The sequence below is a fragment of the Protopterus annectens genome, chromosome 13.part0 (assembly GCF_019279795.1).
Source record: "Protopterus annectens isolate FY-2018-M chromosome 13.part0, PAN1.0, whole genome shotgun sequence".
Taxonomy (NCBI): Eukaryota; Metazoa; Chordata; order Ceratodontiformes; family Protopteridae; genus Protopterus; species Protopterus annectens.
Genome location: NC_056747.1, coordinates 21,754,535 through 21,767,662, shown reverse-complemented (window position 1 = coordinate 21,767,662; position 13,128 = coordinate 21,754,535). Strand labels below are relative to the sequence as shown.

Genomic DNA, 13,128 nt, shown 5'->3' with positions numbered 1-13,128 from the left:
AGTTTTTGTTATGGGGCAGTTGTACACACACATGTCTGAGTGAAACGCACAAAGAAAGAACAGATGCCCACCCCCCCCCAATACATACTCATCAGGCTAGAATGCCAAGAGAGGGAGGACTGGAATGGGGGGTATAATTGATGAAGCTCTGCATGCTTACATTTATCAAGGGGGAGAACCATGGAGATGAATGAGGCTGTATCTCCTTCCCTTTCATAGGGAGGGATGAAGTAAGGCAGTACCTGCTTCCTTTCCTAGGGGGAGGTGAAATGCATAATTCCCAGCTGGGTGGTAGCAGTTCCAATCAGAAAGTAGCTATACTGGGACCTATGTCTCCTGTACATGTCTTGTACTTGTACAAATGAGCACACACTCGCTACTGAACTCACTGCACACTCATCTCATGGGTAGGGTAATACAGGACATCCACTTGGAAATCTGTCACCCTTGTAGGTGAAGCGATTTAATTCTCTACCCCTCCGCTATTGCTCTTCTGCTGGAGCTGAAGCTTAGCTTCACTCAGTAAAGCAGGAAGGAATTGGAGAGAAAAAGAGCTGTAAACAGGAAGGTTACTAATAATAATTGGGAACTACCGGGAAAAAAAATAAAGCGAAAGAAATGAGAATAACCTTGCACATGTAAGAACTGAGTCATGCCTATGGAAGATGCACATTAATAGTTAGTATTATTTTATACAATTTGTAAAGTTTTTGTGTGAGATATGCACACAGACTGCCATTTTGTGCACCTGATACTTGAACTAGCAGTCCCTGTCTTCTGGGGTGCTATTGAAATGTGCCTTGTACTGCCTAAGCAGAATGTACTGTACATTTCCAGGAGTTGAAACAGATCATCAGATATCACAGGCACAACTGCATTCATTAATCCTCCTTATGTTAGTTATGTTCTATACATTTCCGGGAGTTATACAGATCATCAGATATGACAGGCACGAGTGCATTCCTTAATCCTACTTATGTTAGTTATGTGCTGTACAATCTGAAGTAGTTTACTTCAGTTGGACTTCAACCTGTGGGTTACGGATCCATATTGTATCCGAGCCGGCAACATCTACTAGCATCAGCTCCGAGCTCCAAACTCCACCCCTTACCCATAATACACCTCCACTGCCTTCCATCCCCAGATCTCATTTGCCGCGAATTGCTTCAGCATCATGTCTCTTGAGCTCCAACTAGTCAGTGGGTTTAACCTTCATGAGTAGCTTTTTTCTAAAAACTTTTTGTCAGTTAGTGTTAGTGTAGGTCCCCTTTCTCCTCCTCCTCGCTTGGTGCGTCGAGTGTTAGAGTTTTAGGTTAGTTACATTAGTTTGTTCTGTTGTGTAGATTGTAACTTTCCCTCCCCCCTCACTTTTTTCCTGTATGTGTGTGTGTGTGTGTGTGTGTGTGTGTGTGTGTGTGTGTGTGTGTGTGTGTGTGTGTGTGTGTGTGTGTGTGTTAGTCAGTAGAAAGAATTTGCCTGTTTTTTTTATTAGGCTATCTTTCTAATAATTAGTATGGCTGAAAAGCTTCTTTTCAAGTGTTGAACAGAGTGTGGCTATAAGTTATCCCCAGCGGATGGCCACACTCTGTGTGTTGTGTTTGGATGTGGCTCATTTGAGTGTGGACCGCAACATATGTGCGGGCTTTAACCCCTGCGCCATAAAAGACAGAAATGCTAAGTTGGCCCTCAAAGGCATTCTTCCTCCGTCAGACTCTGTTTCCTCGTCTCCGGCTTCAGTCACAGCGGCTGCTCTGGCTTCTCTTCCCTCCCAGGCTGGGACTCAATCTCCTGTACCAAAGTCTGTGGTAGTGGAGCAAAAAAGAGGTAGAGAGAGGGAGAGAGAGTTGAAGATGAGGGAAAAGAGAACGAGGTCTCTGGACCTCGCTTCTCCTATTAAGACACCACGGATCCATGATTCCCCTCAGCTCCGATCTCCTAGGTTCTCCCCGGAGCTGGAGGAGACACATCCAGCTTCTCGGGCCTCTGTGCCCCAACCTGCCAGGTCAGAGTCCATGGCCTCGTCGAGGTCCACCCGCTCCTTGTCTGACTTGGATCTGGATAAAATGATGAGGCGTTTTAACCATACACAGATCCAGATGGGGGTCTTGCTAGCCCCCCCTCAGGCTTGCTTCCTTTTTTTCAACCTATATCTCCTTCTCCGATCTGACCTTCAGGTTCAGACTACTCCAATCCAAGGTTGGCTTTGGTCAGAGGGTCGGTGCTGACAGTACCTGCTTCCTCGATACCGACAGCTGTCTGGAGCATTTCAGATCTGACCAGCTTGGATCCGAGCTGCTCTCTGAGCCAGAGCTTGGGTGTCGGATCTGAGGGAGTGGAACCTTTTCCATCGGCTCCGACTTTGTCGGGTCAGGTTCCCTTCCTCGGAGCTCCTTCCACCTCGGGCTCAGCTCCGATTCTCTTGTCGAACCTGGGGAGACTGGCCTCCTTATTGGTTTCTCAGGAGGTTCGCTCTCCTTCGGCGTTTGATGTGGTAGAAAGGGTTCTCTCTGTTGGATCGAGACCCCTGACTGCCCCCTCGGACTCCTCCCAGACCCCCTCGGCTCTGTCTACAGTCCCCATCGTTTTACCAAAGGGACAGCCCGAGGAACAAGTGGCTTGCGAGCTCCCCTCAGAGAGCCCCACTGGAGAGGTACCTCACAAGGATATGTGCAAGAAGAGCCACTTGGACTCCCCCGAGTCCCTCACAGAGGACACATACTTAGATGATGGAGAGGGTTCCCCTAGGTCACCTCCCGAGGATGTCTCCTTTGGAGACATCATAGAGATCCTGCACCAACGGGGAGAGTTGTCTGCCCCCAAACCTTCTTCTGAGGAGTCTGTGTTCCTGGAGGCTTTCGGTATGGGCTCATCTACTTTCTGGGGTGTCCCCTCCCGTGGATCCTCTGGTGGAATTGGTCCCCTCATGAGCATGGAAGGAACTGAACACCATGGAATCTATTCCAAAAAGACCTGATAAGAACCTTAACCTCGCCCATAGACAGACCAGCTTGGAATAAGGGCTCCCCCGTAGAAGCCATGGTGGCAACAGTAGCCAGTAAGAAGGAACTTGCTCAGGAGAGTTCCTCAGTCAACCTTCCTGACCGCAAGTTGTGGATGATGGACCACCTAGGGAAGCGGGTGTACACTTCAGCTACCTTTTTGATCAGGGCGCTGAACTACTTGGCCCATGTCACCAGACTCCAACGCGACCTGGTAAAGGAGCTGTAGGAGTCAGTCCACCCTCCTGACTGCGAGTCGTGGATGATGGACCACCTAGGGAAGCGGGTGTACACTTCAGCTACCTTTTCGATTAGGGCACTGAACTACTTGGCCCATGTCACCAGACTCCAACGCGACCTGGTAAAGGAGCTGAAGGAGTCGGTCCACCTTCCTGACCGTGAGTTGTGGATGATGGACCACCTAGGCAAGCGGGTGTACACTTCAGCTACCTTTTCGATTAGGGTGTGGAACTACTTGGCCCATGTCACCAGACTCCAACGCGACCTGGAAAAGGAGCTGGAGGAGTCAGTCCTCCCTCCTGACCGCGAGTCGTGGATGATGGACCAGCTAGGGAAGCTGGTGTACACTTCAGCTACCTTTTCGATTAGGGTGCTGAACTACTTGGCCCATGTCACCAGACTCCAACGCGACCTGGTAAAGGAGCTGGAGGTGTCTCACCTGGTGAAGGAGCTGGAGGAGTCTCACCTGGTGAAGGAGCTGGAGGAGTCTCACCTGGTGAAGGAGCTGGAGGAGTCTCACCTGGTGAAGGAGCTGGAGGAGTCTCACCTGGTGAAGGAGCTGGAGGCGTCTCACCTGGTAAAGGAGCTGAAGGCGTCTCACCTGGTAAAGGAGCTGGAGGCGTCTCACCTGGTAAAGGAGCTGGAGGCGTCTCACCTGGTAAAGGAGCTGGAGGCGTCTCGCCTGGTAAAGGAGCTGGAGGAGTCTCACCTGGTAAAGGAGCTGGAGGAGTCTCACCTGGTAAAGGAGCTGGAGATGTCTTCCCCCCAACTTCATGTTGCAGGAGGACAAGGCTTCCTTCTCCACGAGGATGGCTACTTTAAAAGCAGTATCTAACATGTCCATGCGACTCCTCTCACATGCTACGGAAGGAGCAGCTAGGGCGTCTGGGTCCGGCGTGTCCATGAAGCTCAACGCCTGGCTTAGACTATGTCAATTTTCCGAACCCTTCAAGGCGTCTTTTGCCAGTAACCCTTATGACAGCTCTACACTCTTTGGTAAGACCGTCAAGGAGACATTAGTCTAGAGTGAGAAGGACGGGGAAGACCCTGTCTGTCGGGATCCGCTTCTCTAACCTTCAAAGGTCCTTTTCCCGGAACCAGAGAGGGAAAAGATGTGGTTTTTGAAGTCACAGTATTCCTGGGACACTCAAGGCTCTTTTTCCCCAGAGGCAGAGGGGGGCAGAATGGATGCTGGCCTGAGGCAGAGGGGGGGTCCGAGGAACTTTCGGTCTCGAGAACCTTTCGCGGACAGACCCAGGCAGCAACCCTGAGAGGTTGCTCGACTGCTCTACTCTGGACGCAGTCATGGGACGATTGTCCTTGCACCTAGTGGCATGGGAGTCCATAACAATGGACCACTGCGTGCTTCAGATTATATCCAGAGGATACTGTATCCCCTTCGTGAGTTTCCCAAATCTCCCAGACACCTCCTGGACATACCACCTATGCAAAGGGAGGCAGCAGCCCAGGAAATTTCCAAGCTGCTAGAAAAACGAGCCATTGAAACCGTCCCCACGGATCAGTCTGGATCAGGCATCTACTCCAGGTTTTTTTGGGGCCAAAGAAAACGGAGGACTTAAGGTCCATTCTGGACCTCTCTACCCTGAACCTGTCAGTTGCCAAAGAGAAGTTCCGGATGGTCACATTACAGTCCATCATGCCGTACCTGCAAGAGAGCGACTGGATGTGCTCGTTAGACCTCCAGTCACATAAAAATGCACAGAAGCTCCAGGAGGTTCCTCTGCTTCTGGCTAGGAGTCAATCATTACCAGTTTCGAGCCCTACCCTTTGGTCTCACCACAGCCCCCAGGGTGTTTACCAAAGTGATGACGGTGGTAGCGGCTCACCTGAGGCTTCAGGGGATTCAGGTCTATCTGTACCTGGGCGATTGACTTCTCACTGCTCCCAGTAGGCGTCTACTCTCCCAAACCAGGGATTATTTCCTGAATCTTCCCCTGTGTTTGGGGATCACAGTCAACACATCCAAATCTCTCCTAGATTCTGTACAGGTGATAGACTACATTGGTGCCAGGATAGATATTATTCAATGCAAAATTTTCCTGACCTCAGACAGAGTTCAAAACATCAGGATGCATGTTTTCCTGATCTGCCACTCTCATCTCCCAACAGCGGAATCGGTGTTGAGGGCCTTAGGCTCGATGGCGGTGACCATAACTTTTCTCCCGTATGCCCGGTTACACATGAGAATTGTACAGTGGACTCTAGCTGTACAATGGTCCCTGTTGGAACTGTCATTGACCTATCCAGTCCAACTCAGTTGAGTCTGTCGGTCGTCCATCATATGGTGGATGTGCTTTGCAGACATTTTGGATGGACGACCTTTTGCTCCAACCCCGGCCCAAACCACAGTGACCACGGATGCCTCCCAGCTCAGGTGGGAGGGGGGCATTGTTCAGGTAGGACAGTCCAAGGCCTTTGGTCCCCCATAGAGACCAGCTTGCACATAAATATCCTAGAGATGAGGGCGGTCCTTTTAGCATTGCAGGCCCTTCATGCCTTTCTTCATCTGGGAATGATTGCTATTCAAACAGACAACATGTCAGTGGTCTGGTATATCAACAAACAGGGAGGGACCAGATCTTACCCCCTTTGTCGCGAGGCCATGAGAGTGTGGGAATGGGCGATCTCCACCGGTCGCTTTCTCATCACAACGCACATTCTGGGATGGTCCAACATTCTAGCAGACAGGCTGAGTCGGACCATTCTGATGCCTTACAAGTGGTCTCTGAATCGGTCTGTAGCGGAACAGATCTTCAGCAAGTGGGGCAACTTTGCTACGATCCCTTCGCATCTCCTTCCAATGCGAAGTGCAGCACGTTTTTTGCTCTGAACCCCCTGCCGGGGGAGTCCCCTAGAGATGCTCTAGTTCATGCATGGCCTCCTGGTCTTCTGTATGCTTACCTGCTAGTACCTCTCATTCCGAGGTTTCTACAGAAAGCTTGTTGACTGGGGAGCAAAGTGATCCTCATTGCCCTGTTCTGGCTTTGCCAGGTATGGTTTCCCTTCCTTTGGTCTCATCTTCTGGCTCTGTCTTGGATCCTAGATCCCATTCAGGATCTAATTTCACACCCTTCATGGGTGCCTCACCCAAATTTGGACAGCCTGAAGCTCACAGCTTGGCTGCTCCAGTTCCTGTAATTGCTAGGACTCCTGGAATATCCTCTTCAGTTAGATCTATTGTGGTGGCTGCTCATAAGTCTTTGACCAGGAAGGTTTATCGCAATAAGTGGAAACATTTTTCCTTTTGGGCCTCTCAAAGGAGATTAGACCCTTTTACGACTCCTATTTCCACCATTCTTGATTTTCTAGCTGATATTTTTCAACACGGAGCTAGTTCTTCTACTGTCGAAGTTCACTTGGCTGCCATCTCTCATTTTCATGTGGGCGAGAATTCTGCCTCTTTAGCCTCTTCCAGACTGTGTAAAGCCTTTATCAAAAGCACCTTTTTGTTACGTCCCCCAGTCAAAGATCCTGTTCCCCCATCGGACCTTACTATAGTTATTCAAGCTTTTGTCACTCCACCTTTCCAGCCTGCTGCAACTGCAGATCTAAAATTTTTATCTTGGAAAGCAGCCTTTCTGGTGGCTATTACCTCTGCAGAAAGGATTTCAGAATTACAGGCCTTGTCTATCAAGATTCCTTACATGATTTTTCACAAAGATAGGGTTTCCCTTCGCACCAATCCATCATTTCTTCCTAATGTGGCATCACCAGTCAATATCAATCAGATCATTTGTTTTTTTCCTAATTTTACGAACAAGATGGAATACAAACTCCACATGTTGGATGTTCATAGACAGTTATGATTCTATTTACACAGGACAAAGCATTTCTGTAAATCTGATCAATCGTTTGTATCTTTCTGTAAACCCTTTTTGGGTAAACCTGTCTCTAAGGTCACTGTAGCTAGATGGATTTCTTCATGCATCCTACATGTCTATAAGTACAGAGGCATATCTCCTCCAGGTCAGGTGAAAGCTCATTCCACTAGGTCCATGGCTATGTCTGCGGCTTTTTGGTCTCGAGTGTCTTTGGATGATATTTGTTCTGCACCTACTTGGTCCTCATCTCATATGTTTATTTCTCATTACAAATTGGGTTTGACTTCCAGAAGGAGAGCATCCTTTGGTTCTGCGGTGCTCCAGAATATCCTTCCATGAGGGCCTCCCAGGAGTTTATTAGCTGGGGACCCTGTCCCACAGGTTGAAGACCAAATTAAGTAAACTACTTCAGATAAAGAAGTTATGTATTCACCATAACGTTCCATCTGAGTAGTTGTGCTTCATTTGTCTTCAACCGTCCCTCCCTCCTTCCCCGGACCTTGGCATATGATTAGCCTTCAGGCTGCAGTATAGTTCAGTGGGTAAGGAGAGGAGTTTGGAGCTCGGAGCTGATGCTAATAGAAGTTGCCGGCTCGGATCCGATACGGATCCGTAACCCACAGGTTGAAGACAAATGAAGTACAACTACTCAGATGAAATGTTATGGTGAGTACATAACTTCTTTTTTCCACTAGTTACATACAGATCATCAGTTATGACAGGCACGACTGCATTCATTAATCGTACTTATGTTAGTACGTACTGTATATTTCCAGGAGTTGCTTACAGATCATCAGATGTGACAGGTATGACCGCATTCATTAATCATACTTATGTTAGTACGTACTGTATATTTCCCGGAGTTGCAGACAGATCATCAGATATCACAGGCATGACTGCATTCATTAATCGTACTTATGTTATGTACTGTACATTTCCAGGAGTTGCATACGGATCATCAGATGTGACAAGCGCGACTGCATTCATTAATTGTACTTATGTTAGTTATATTGCACATTTCCAGGAGTTAAAAACAAATCATCAGATGTGACAGGCACGACTGCATTCATTAACCCTGCTTATGTTCATTATGTACCAGGAATGGATTCAGCTTCTCTGTTATCCCCTGAGAAAGACTGATGATTTGGTTCTTGTAGTCAACTATAGGGTTTGTCTGATAAGCACAATTTTCATTGTGTACTAACCCTTTTTTTCACAAATACTTCTTAAAATCCTATAGTTTATGTCTTTCCTGTCATATTCAGGTTTTGCTTTCTTTCACTGTACTATATGCAGTGTTTCTTCTGTTTGGGTCTAGATCATGTGCAGATAGCTTGAACTTTCAATAAAACTCGTATCAGACTTCTGAGTTAAAAAGCTGTAGCTTTTTTCCCTTAACATTCTGTAAAGAGATATTAGGAAGTATCTAGCCGAACCTTCAAAGTCTGAGCTTAGAAAAGAACATAGTATATTGAGAAGTTCTTAGCATACACAAATTATGGAAAAACATTTCTGGTGCATAAGTCTGCAGAGTTTGTCATACCTTTCTAGTTCAGAAGCATATGTCTGTTGGTTACTGCTTCTACTGATGCAAATTTCAAATGTTAACCAGAGGAAATATTTTTGGTCTCCACAGAGGCCTTCTGTACCTCTTCTATTACCGTGGGGGATTGATTTAGCTCAGAGTTCATGCTTGAGAAGTCAGCCCCTGTACTGGTGTGATGGCATGGGCTAGTGCCAGCATAGCTAGCTGGAGTTTTGTAAAGAATGATATCCTTTGAATATCAAACTGATGTGTACAAGATGCTTGTGTTACAAATGTATTGGAACTGTATGGTATTTGAATATCAAAATGTATTTGTAAAGTTGCTAGTGTTGAAAAATGTGTCAATAGTGGGTCCTGCTGGATAGAAAGGAAATATACATGCAGGTAATAACTGATTAAATGTTTATAATGTAACCGAGAACACTGGAAGAGCAGAGGTTAACCAGCTAGCTTACTTTAAAAAAATAAAGAAAATGTAAATGAGCTGTTTAATGGCATCCCACAGTTATGAATAGGACTGGAGACTTTAGGTCTGGAAGAAGCCATTGTTTATTAGCTTCAGTAAAATGAGGGCAAGTGATGTGATCATTTCTTGGCCTCACTCCTGCCATAAACATTAGAAAAGCTCTAGATAAGCATTTTTTGCATGTCAATGCTAAATTCCTCTCTCATCTTCAAAAGGGGATAGTGTGGGAACCTAGAGTCAGGTGACTAGATGAAGTCATTCTGGAAGCCCTGGAAATAATCTTTTTAGATATTACAGGGAGTAATCTCTATTGAGTATTCTGTTTGGGAGCCTGACTAGAAAGACTGTTCATGTGTTTCATCTTGCTTTGCCCAAGTAAGTTATTAGGGAACCGTAATTTCTTTAGATCAGTCAGGATGATTTAATTTCTGTGAATTTGTACAGAACTGATATAGCAGAGCTAAATTCTCCTGGCTGTGTTGGATTATATTACCATCTGATATAACAAACTGATAAGTACACTTTTTTGCAACTTGATTTGCACTGTACTGTATTTATATATTTGCTTTATTATTTATGTGTTTGCTTTATTGTTTCTGTCCTTTGTTGCACTGTTTGTTTTTCACACCCTCCCTCCAAGTGTTGTTGTATTGTTAAACTTGGTAGCTTTGGAATTGCCCGCCCCTGCTATAAATCTAATTTGATCTGCAGTGAAATAATTTAGGTAGGACTACCCCCTTGCTTCTTTGACTTTGGCCCTATCTCATCAGCTCAGTGTTCTGAGTAGAGTGAGAGCATTTGGGAAAGCCAACCACGTTAGATTCCTAATCTTTAACTACCCTCTGTTTCCTCCCTCTGCTCCTAAAAAAAAAATGTACACCTTATTCAGCTGCTTTTACTGTAACTGTGTTCTTCATACTTTATCATCTTATTTTTGCTGTGTGCTCTTAAGTGTTCAACTGCTTTTATCTTGCTGCATTTCTTGCTGCTTGTTAGTAGCCTAATTAAATTTATCCGTTATTCTAAGCATTTTAGCTTTGGTTTTAGCACTTGTGCTTCAGGCTAGTTAGTTTACATTTAAGAAAGTTCTTGTGGTCTACACTCTTGTAGACAAACCCTTATCAAAACCCTCTCTCCGTAAGTCCGCCCAAGCAATCAGAACACTACGTCTGGACAATTCCTATCAATTTCTCCTGCCAGCCTGGTCAACATGGGCATACTAAGACAGTGTAGCAAATGCCTCATGTTTACTGATGACCCTCATCTCCTAGCACAAAATTCTTCCATCGTTGAGAAATGCATGTACATCAGTAACCTGGAGTCCGTGCTCTCTCGCACCAGAGTCAGAACTCCTGACAAAGAGGAGATTGCCAGCACAAACACCACAGCACTTACATCACACAGCCAAGCACAACACTCACATACCTATGCAAAGGTCCTCAATAAAAACTTAATTAGCAGAGACCTCCAAAACACACTCACAAACATTCCTTCCGCACACAATACCAGACATATCACATACAACAGACAACACACCAGTGTCTCACAAACACAGCCCATAAGGCAAAACAGTAAACCATTTACAGCACACAAGACAGAACAATAAACCAAACACACTAGTCACTGGTGACTCAATTGTGAGACGCACCACTGTCCCCCACAACAGGCTCAACAGGGAGAAGGTCACAGTCAGTTGTCTGTCTGGTGCTAGAATCCACCACATCACACACGCACTTAAGTCTCTCCCACAACAAGCACAAGTATGACTGTGTTATTTATTTATTTACATTTGTTAACCGGGTGTGTCTAGCTGAGCCGAAAAGGCCCCTTTTCAGCAGAGGCCCTGGGAGAAAAGCTCCACAAAGAAAAATTAGACACATTTAGTTATTTAGACATGATCAGTATACACACAAATTACAAGAGACATGTTTTTACAGTGGTATGCGGGACATAAACAGTTACAGTGGAGAGAACAAACAAAAAAAATATTAATTTTAAAAGTAAAGGTAATTAATAGATTTGTGGTGTACAGCTGAAATTTGGAACATAGGTAGAATACATACATAGTACACAGGTACAGTACATACATTGTAGATTAGCCAGTGTTTGTGAGTAAGATTGAAAACTATTATCAAGTGCTCTAGATTTAGTATGTATATGTTATCCGCTTTCACTAGCCTGGGGAGCAGTCACAGCACTGCCAACTTTGCTTGAGATGTTGAATGATGAGGTCTTTAAAGGAGGCTTTGGATGATCTGTTTTGAATGCTAGTAGGGACAGAGTTCCATTTTTTAGCCACTGAACTACTATATAGTGCATCTCCAAAGCTATTGTAGCTGTTGGTGACTTCTAGTAGTAGTTTGCTTGATGATCTAAGAGGCCTTTTGGCTGAGTGATGTTGTACTAGGTTTTTGAGGGCAGGACACTTATTGGGGAGGTAATAGATAGAATGACAGAGGCAGAGCTGATTGTAGGTTAGGAGGTTGGGCAGTTCATGCCAGTGGAGCTGTCTCAAAGCAGTACAGTGATGAGTTCTATATGAGCAATTTGCAGCAAAGTGGGTAGTTCTGTTATAGAGGCTTCCATTTTGCTTATTTCAGTTTTGTTGAGATTAGTCAGAATGGGAGATGCATAGAGTAGGGTGGATAGAAGTTGGGAGCGAACAATGGCTGATATTGTGTTGTTGGTAAGAAATGGTTTGATACGGTAGAGTGACCCCAGTTTGGCATGTACTTTTTTAATAGTTAAGTTGAGATGACTATCAAATTTTAGGTGGGAGTCTGTGGTTATTCCCCAGTAGCTTAGCCTGTGCCACTGGAGCAGTTGGAGTAGCATTAGTGGAGTAGATAGTGAATTGACTGTTAGTGTTTTTGTTAGAACTGGTTATAATCATAAGCTGAGTTTTCTTTGGACTGAGGATAAGTTTGGGTTTAGTAAGGTAGTTTTCAACGTCGGAGATTGCTAGTTGAGTTGTTTGCAGGAGGGTGGGAATGTTTTGTGCAGCACATATTAAGGTAGTGTCATCTGCATACTGAATTATAGATGCATGCTGTGTGGAGGTATGGAGGTCATTTGTGAAGACTGTGAATAGTAGTGGTCCTAAGATAGAACCCTGTGGGACTCCTATAGTTATGAGCAGCTGAAAAGAGAGATAGTTTTCCCATTTCACAGCTTGGTACCTGTCAGTTAAGTAGCTTTGGAACCAAGTAAGAGTGGAATTTGATAGATGATATTGGTTTAGTTTGTTTAGCAGGATTTGGTGTGAGACTGTGTCAAATGATTTGGACATATCCAAAAAAAAGAGTTGACACTTGTAGGCCTTCATTTTTGAGACGGTTTACTGTGTCTGTGAAGCAGAGGAGGGCTGTAGTGGTACTATGGGCTGGTCTGAAACCATGCTGAGTAGGTGACAGGATGTTGCTGTCTAGGGGATGGGTCTGTAGTTATTAAGTTCAGTGGAAGTCCTGACTTTATGTATGGCTGTAACATAGGATATTTTCCAGAGATTGGGCACATACTTTTCAACAATTGATCTGTTTATGAGAGTGGAGACTGGGATAGCAATAGCATCTGCTGTAAGTTTCAAGAAACAGCTGGGGAGTAGGTCGGCTGCTGTTGATGAGGTTTTTAGTTTGGAGAGCATGCTTTTGATTGAAGTGGTGGAAACTGTTTTGAGGGTAAAGCTTGTATTAGTGTTATTTGTGTTGGGGGGATAGTGAGGAAGGAACTGTCCTGTGATACTAAGGATAGAATTGAGTTCACAAAGTGGGAGTTGAATTGTGTTTCAATGGGAACTTTAGTGTCAGGGGTGGTTGGTTTGGGGGGGACAGTGAGGAAGGAACTGTCCTGTGATACTAAGGATAGAATTGAGTTCACAAAGTGGATGAATTGTGTTTCAATGGGAACTTTAGTGTCAGTGGTGGTTGGTTTGGGGGACAGTGAGGAAGGAACTGTCCTGTGATACTAAGGATAGAATTGAGTTCACAAAGTGGGAGATGAATTGTGTTTCAATGGGAACTTTAGTGTCAGTGGTGG

The 13,128-nt window shown here is 45.2% G+C and overlaps 1 protein-coding gene across 1 annotated transcript in view; it reads left to right on the top strand.

The window, feature by feature from the left end:
* LOC122817554 (DAP3-binding cell death enhancer 1-like) overlaps window positions 1–13,128 on the top strand; it is a 938,516-nt gene that overhangs the window by 106,005 nt on the left and 819,383 nt on the right. The window lies entirely within an intron of this gene.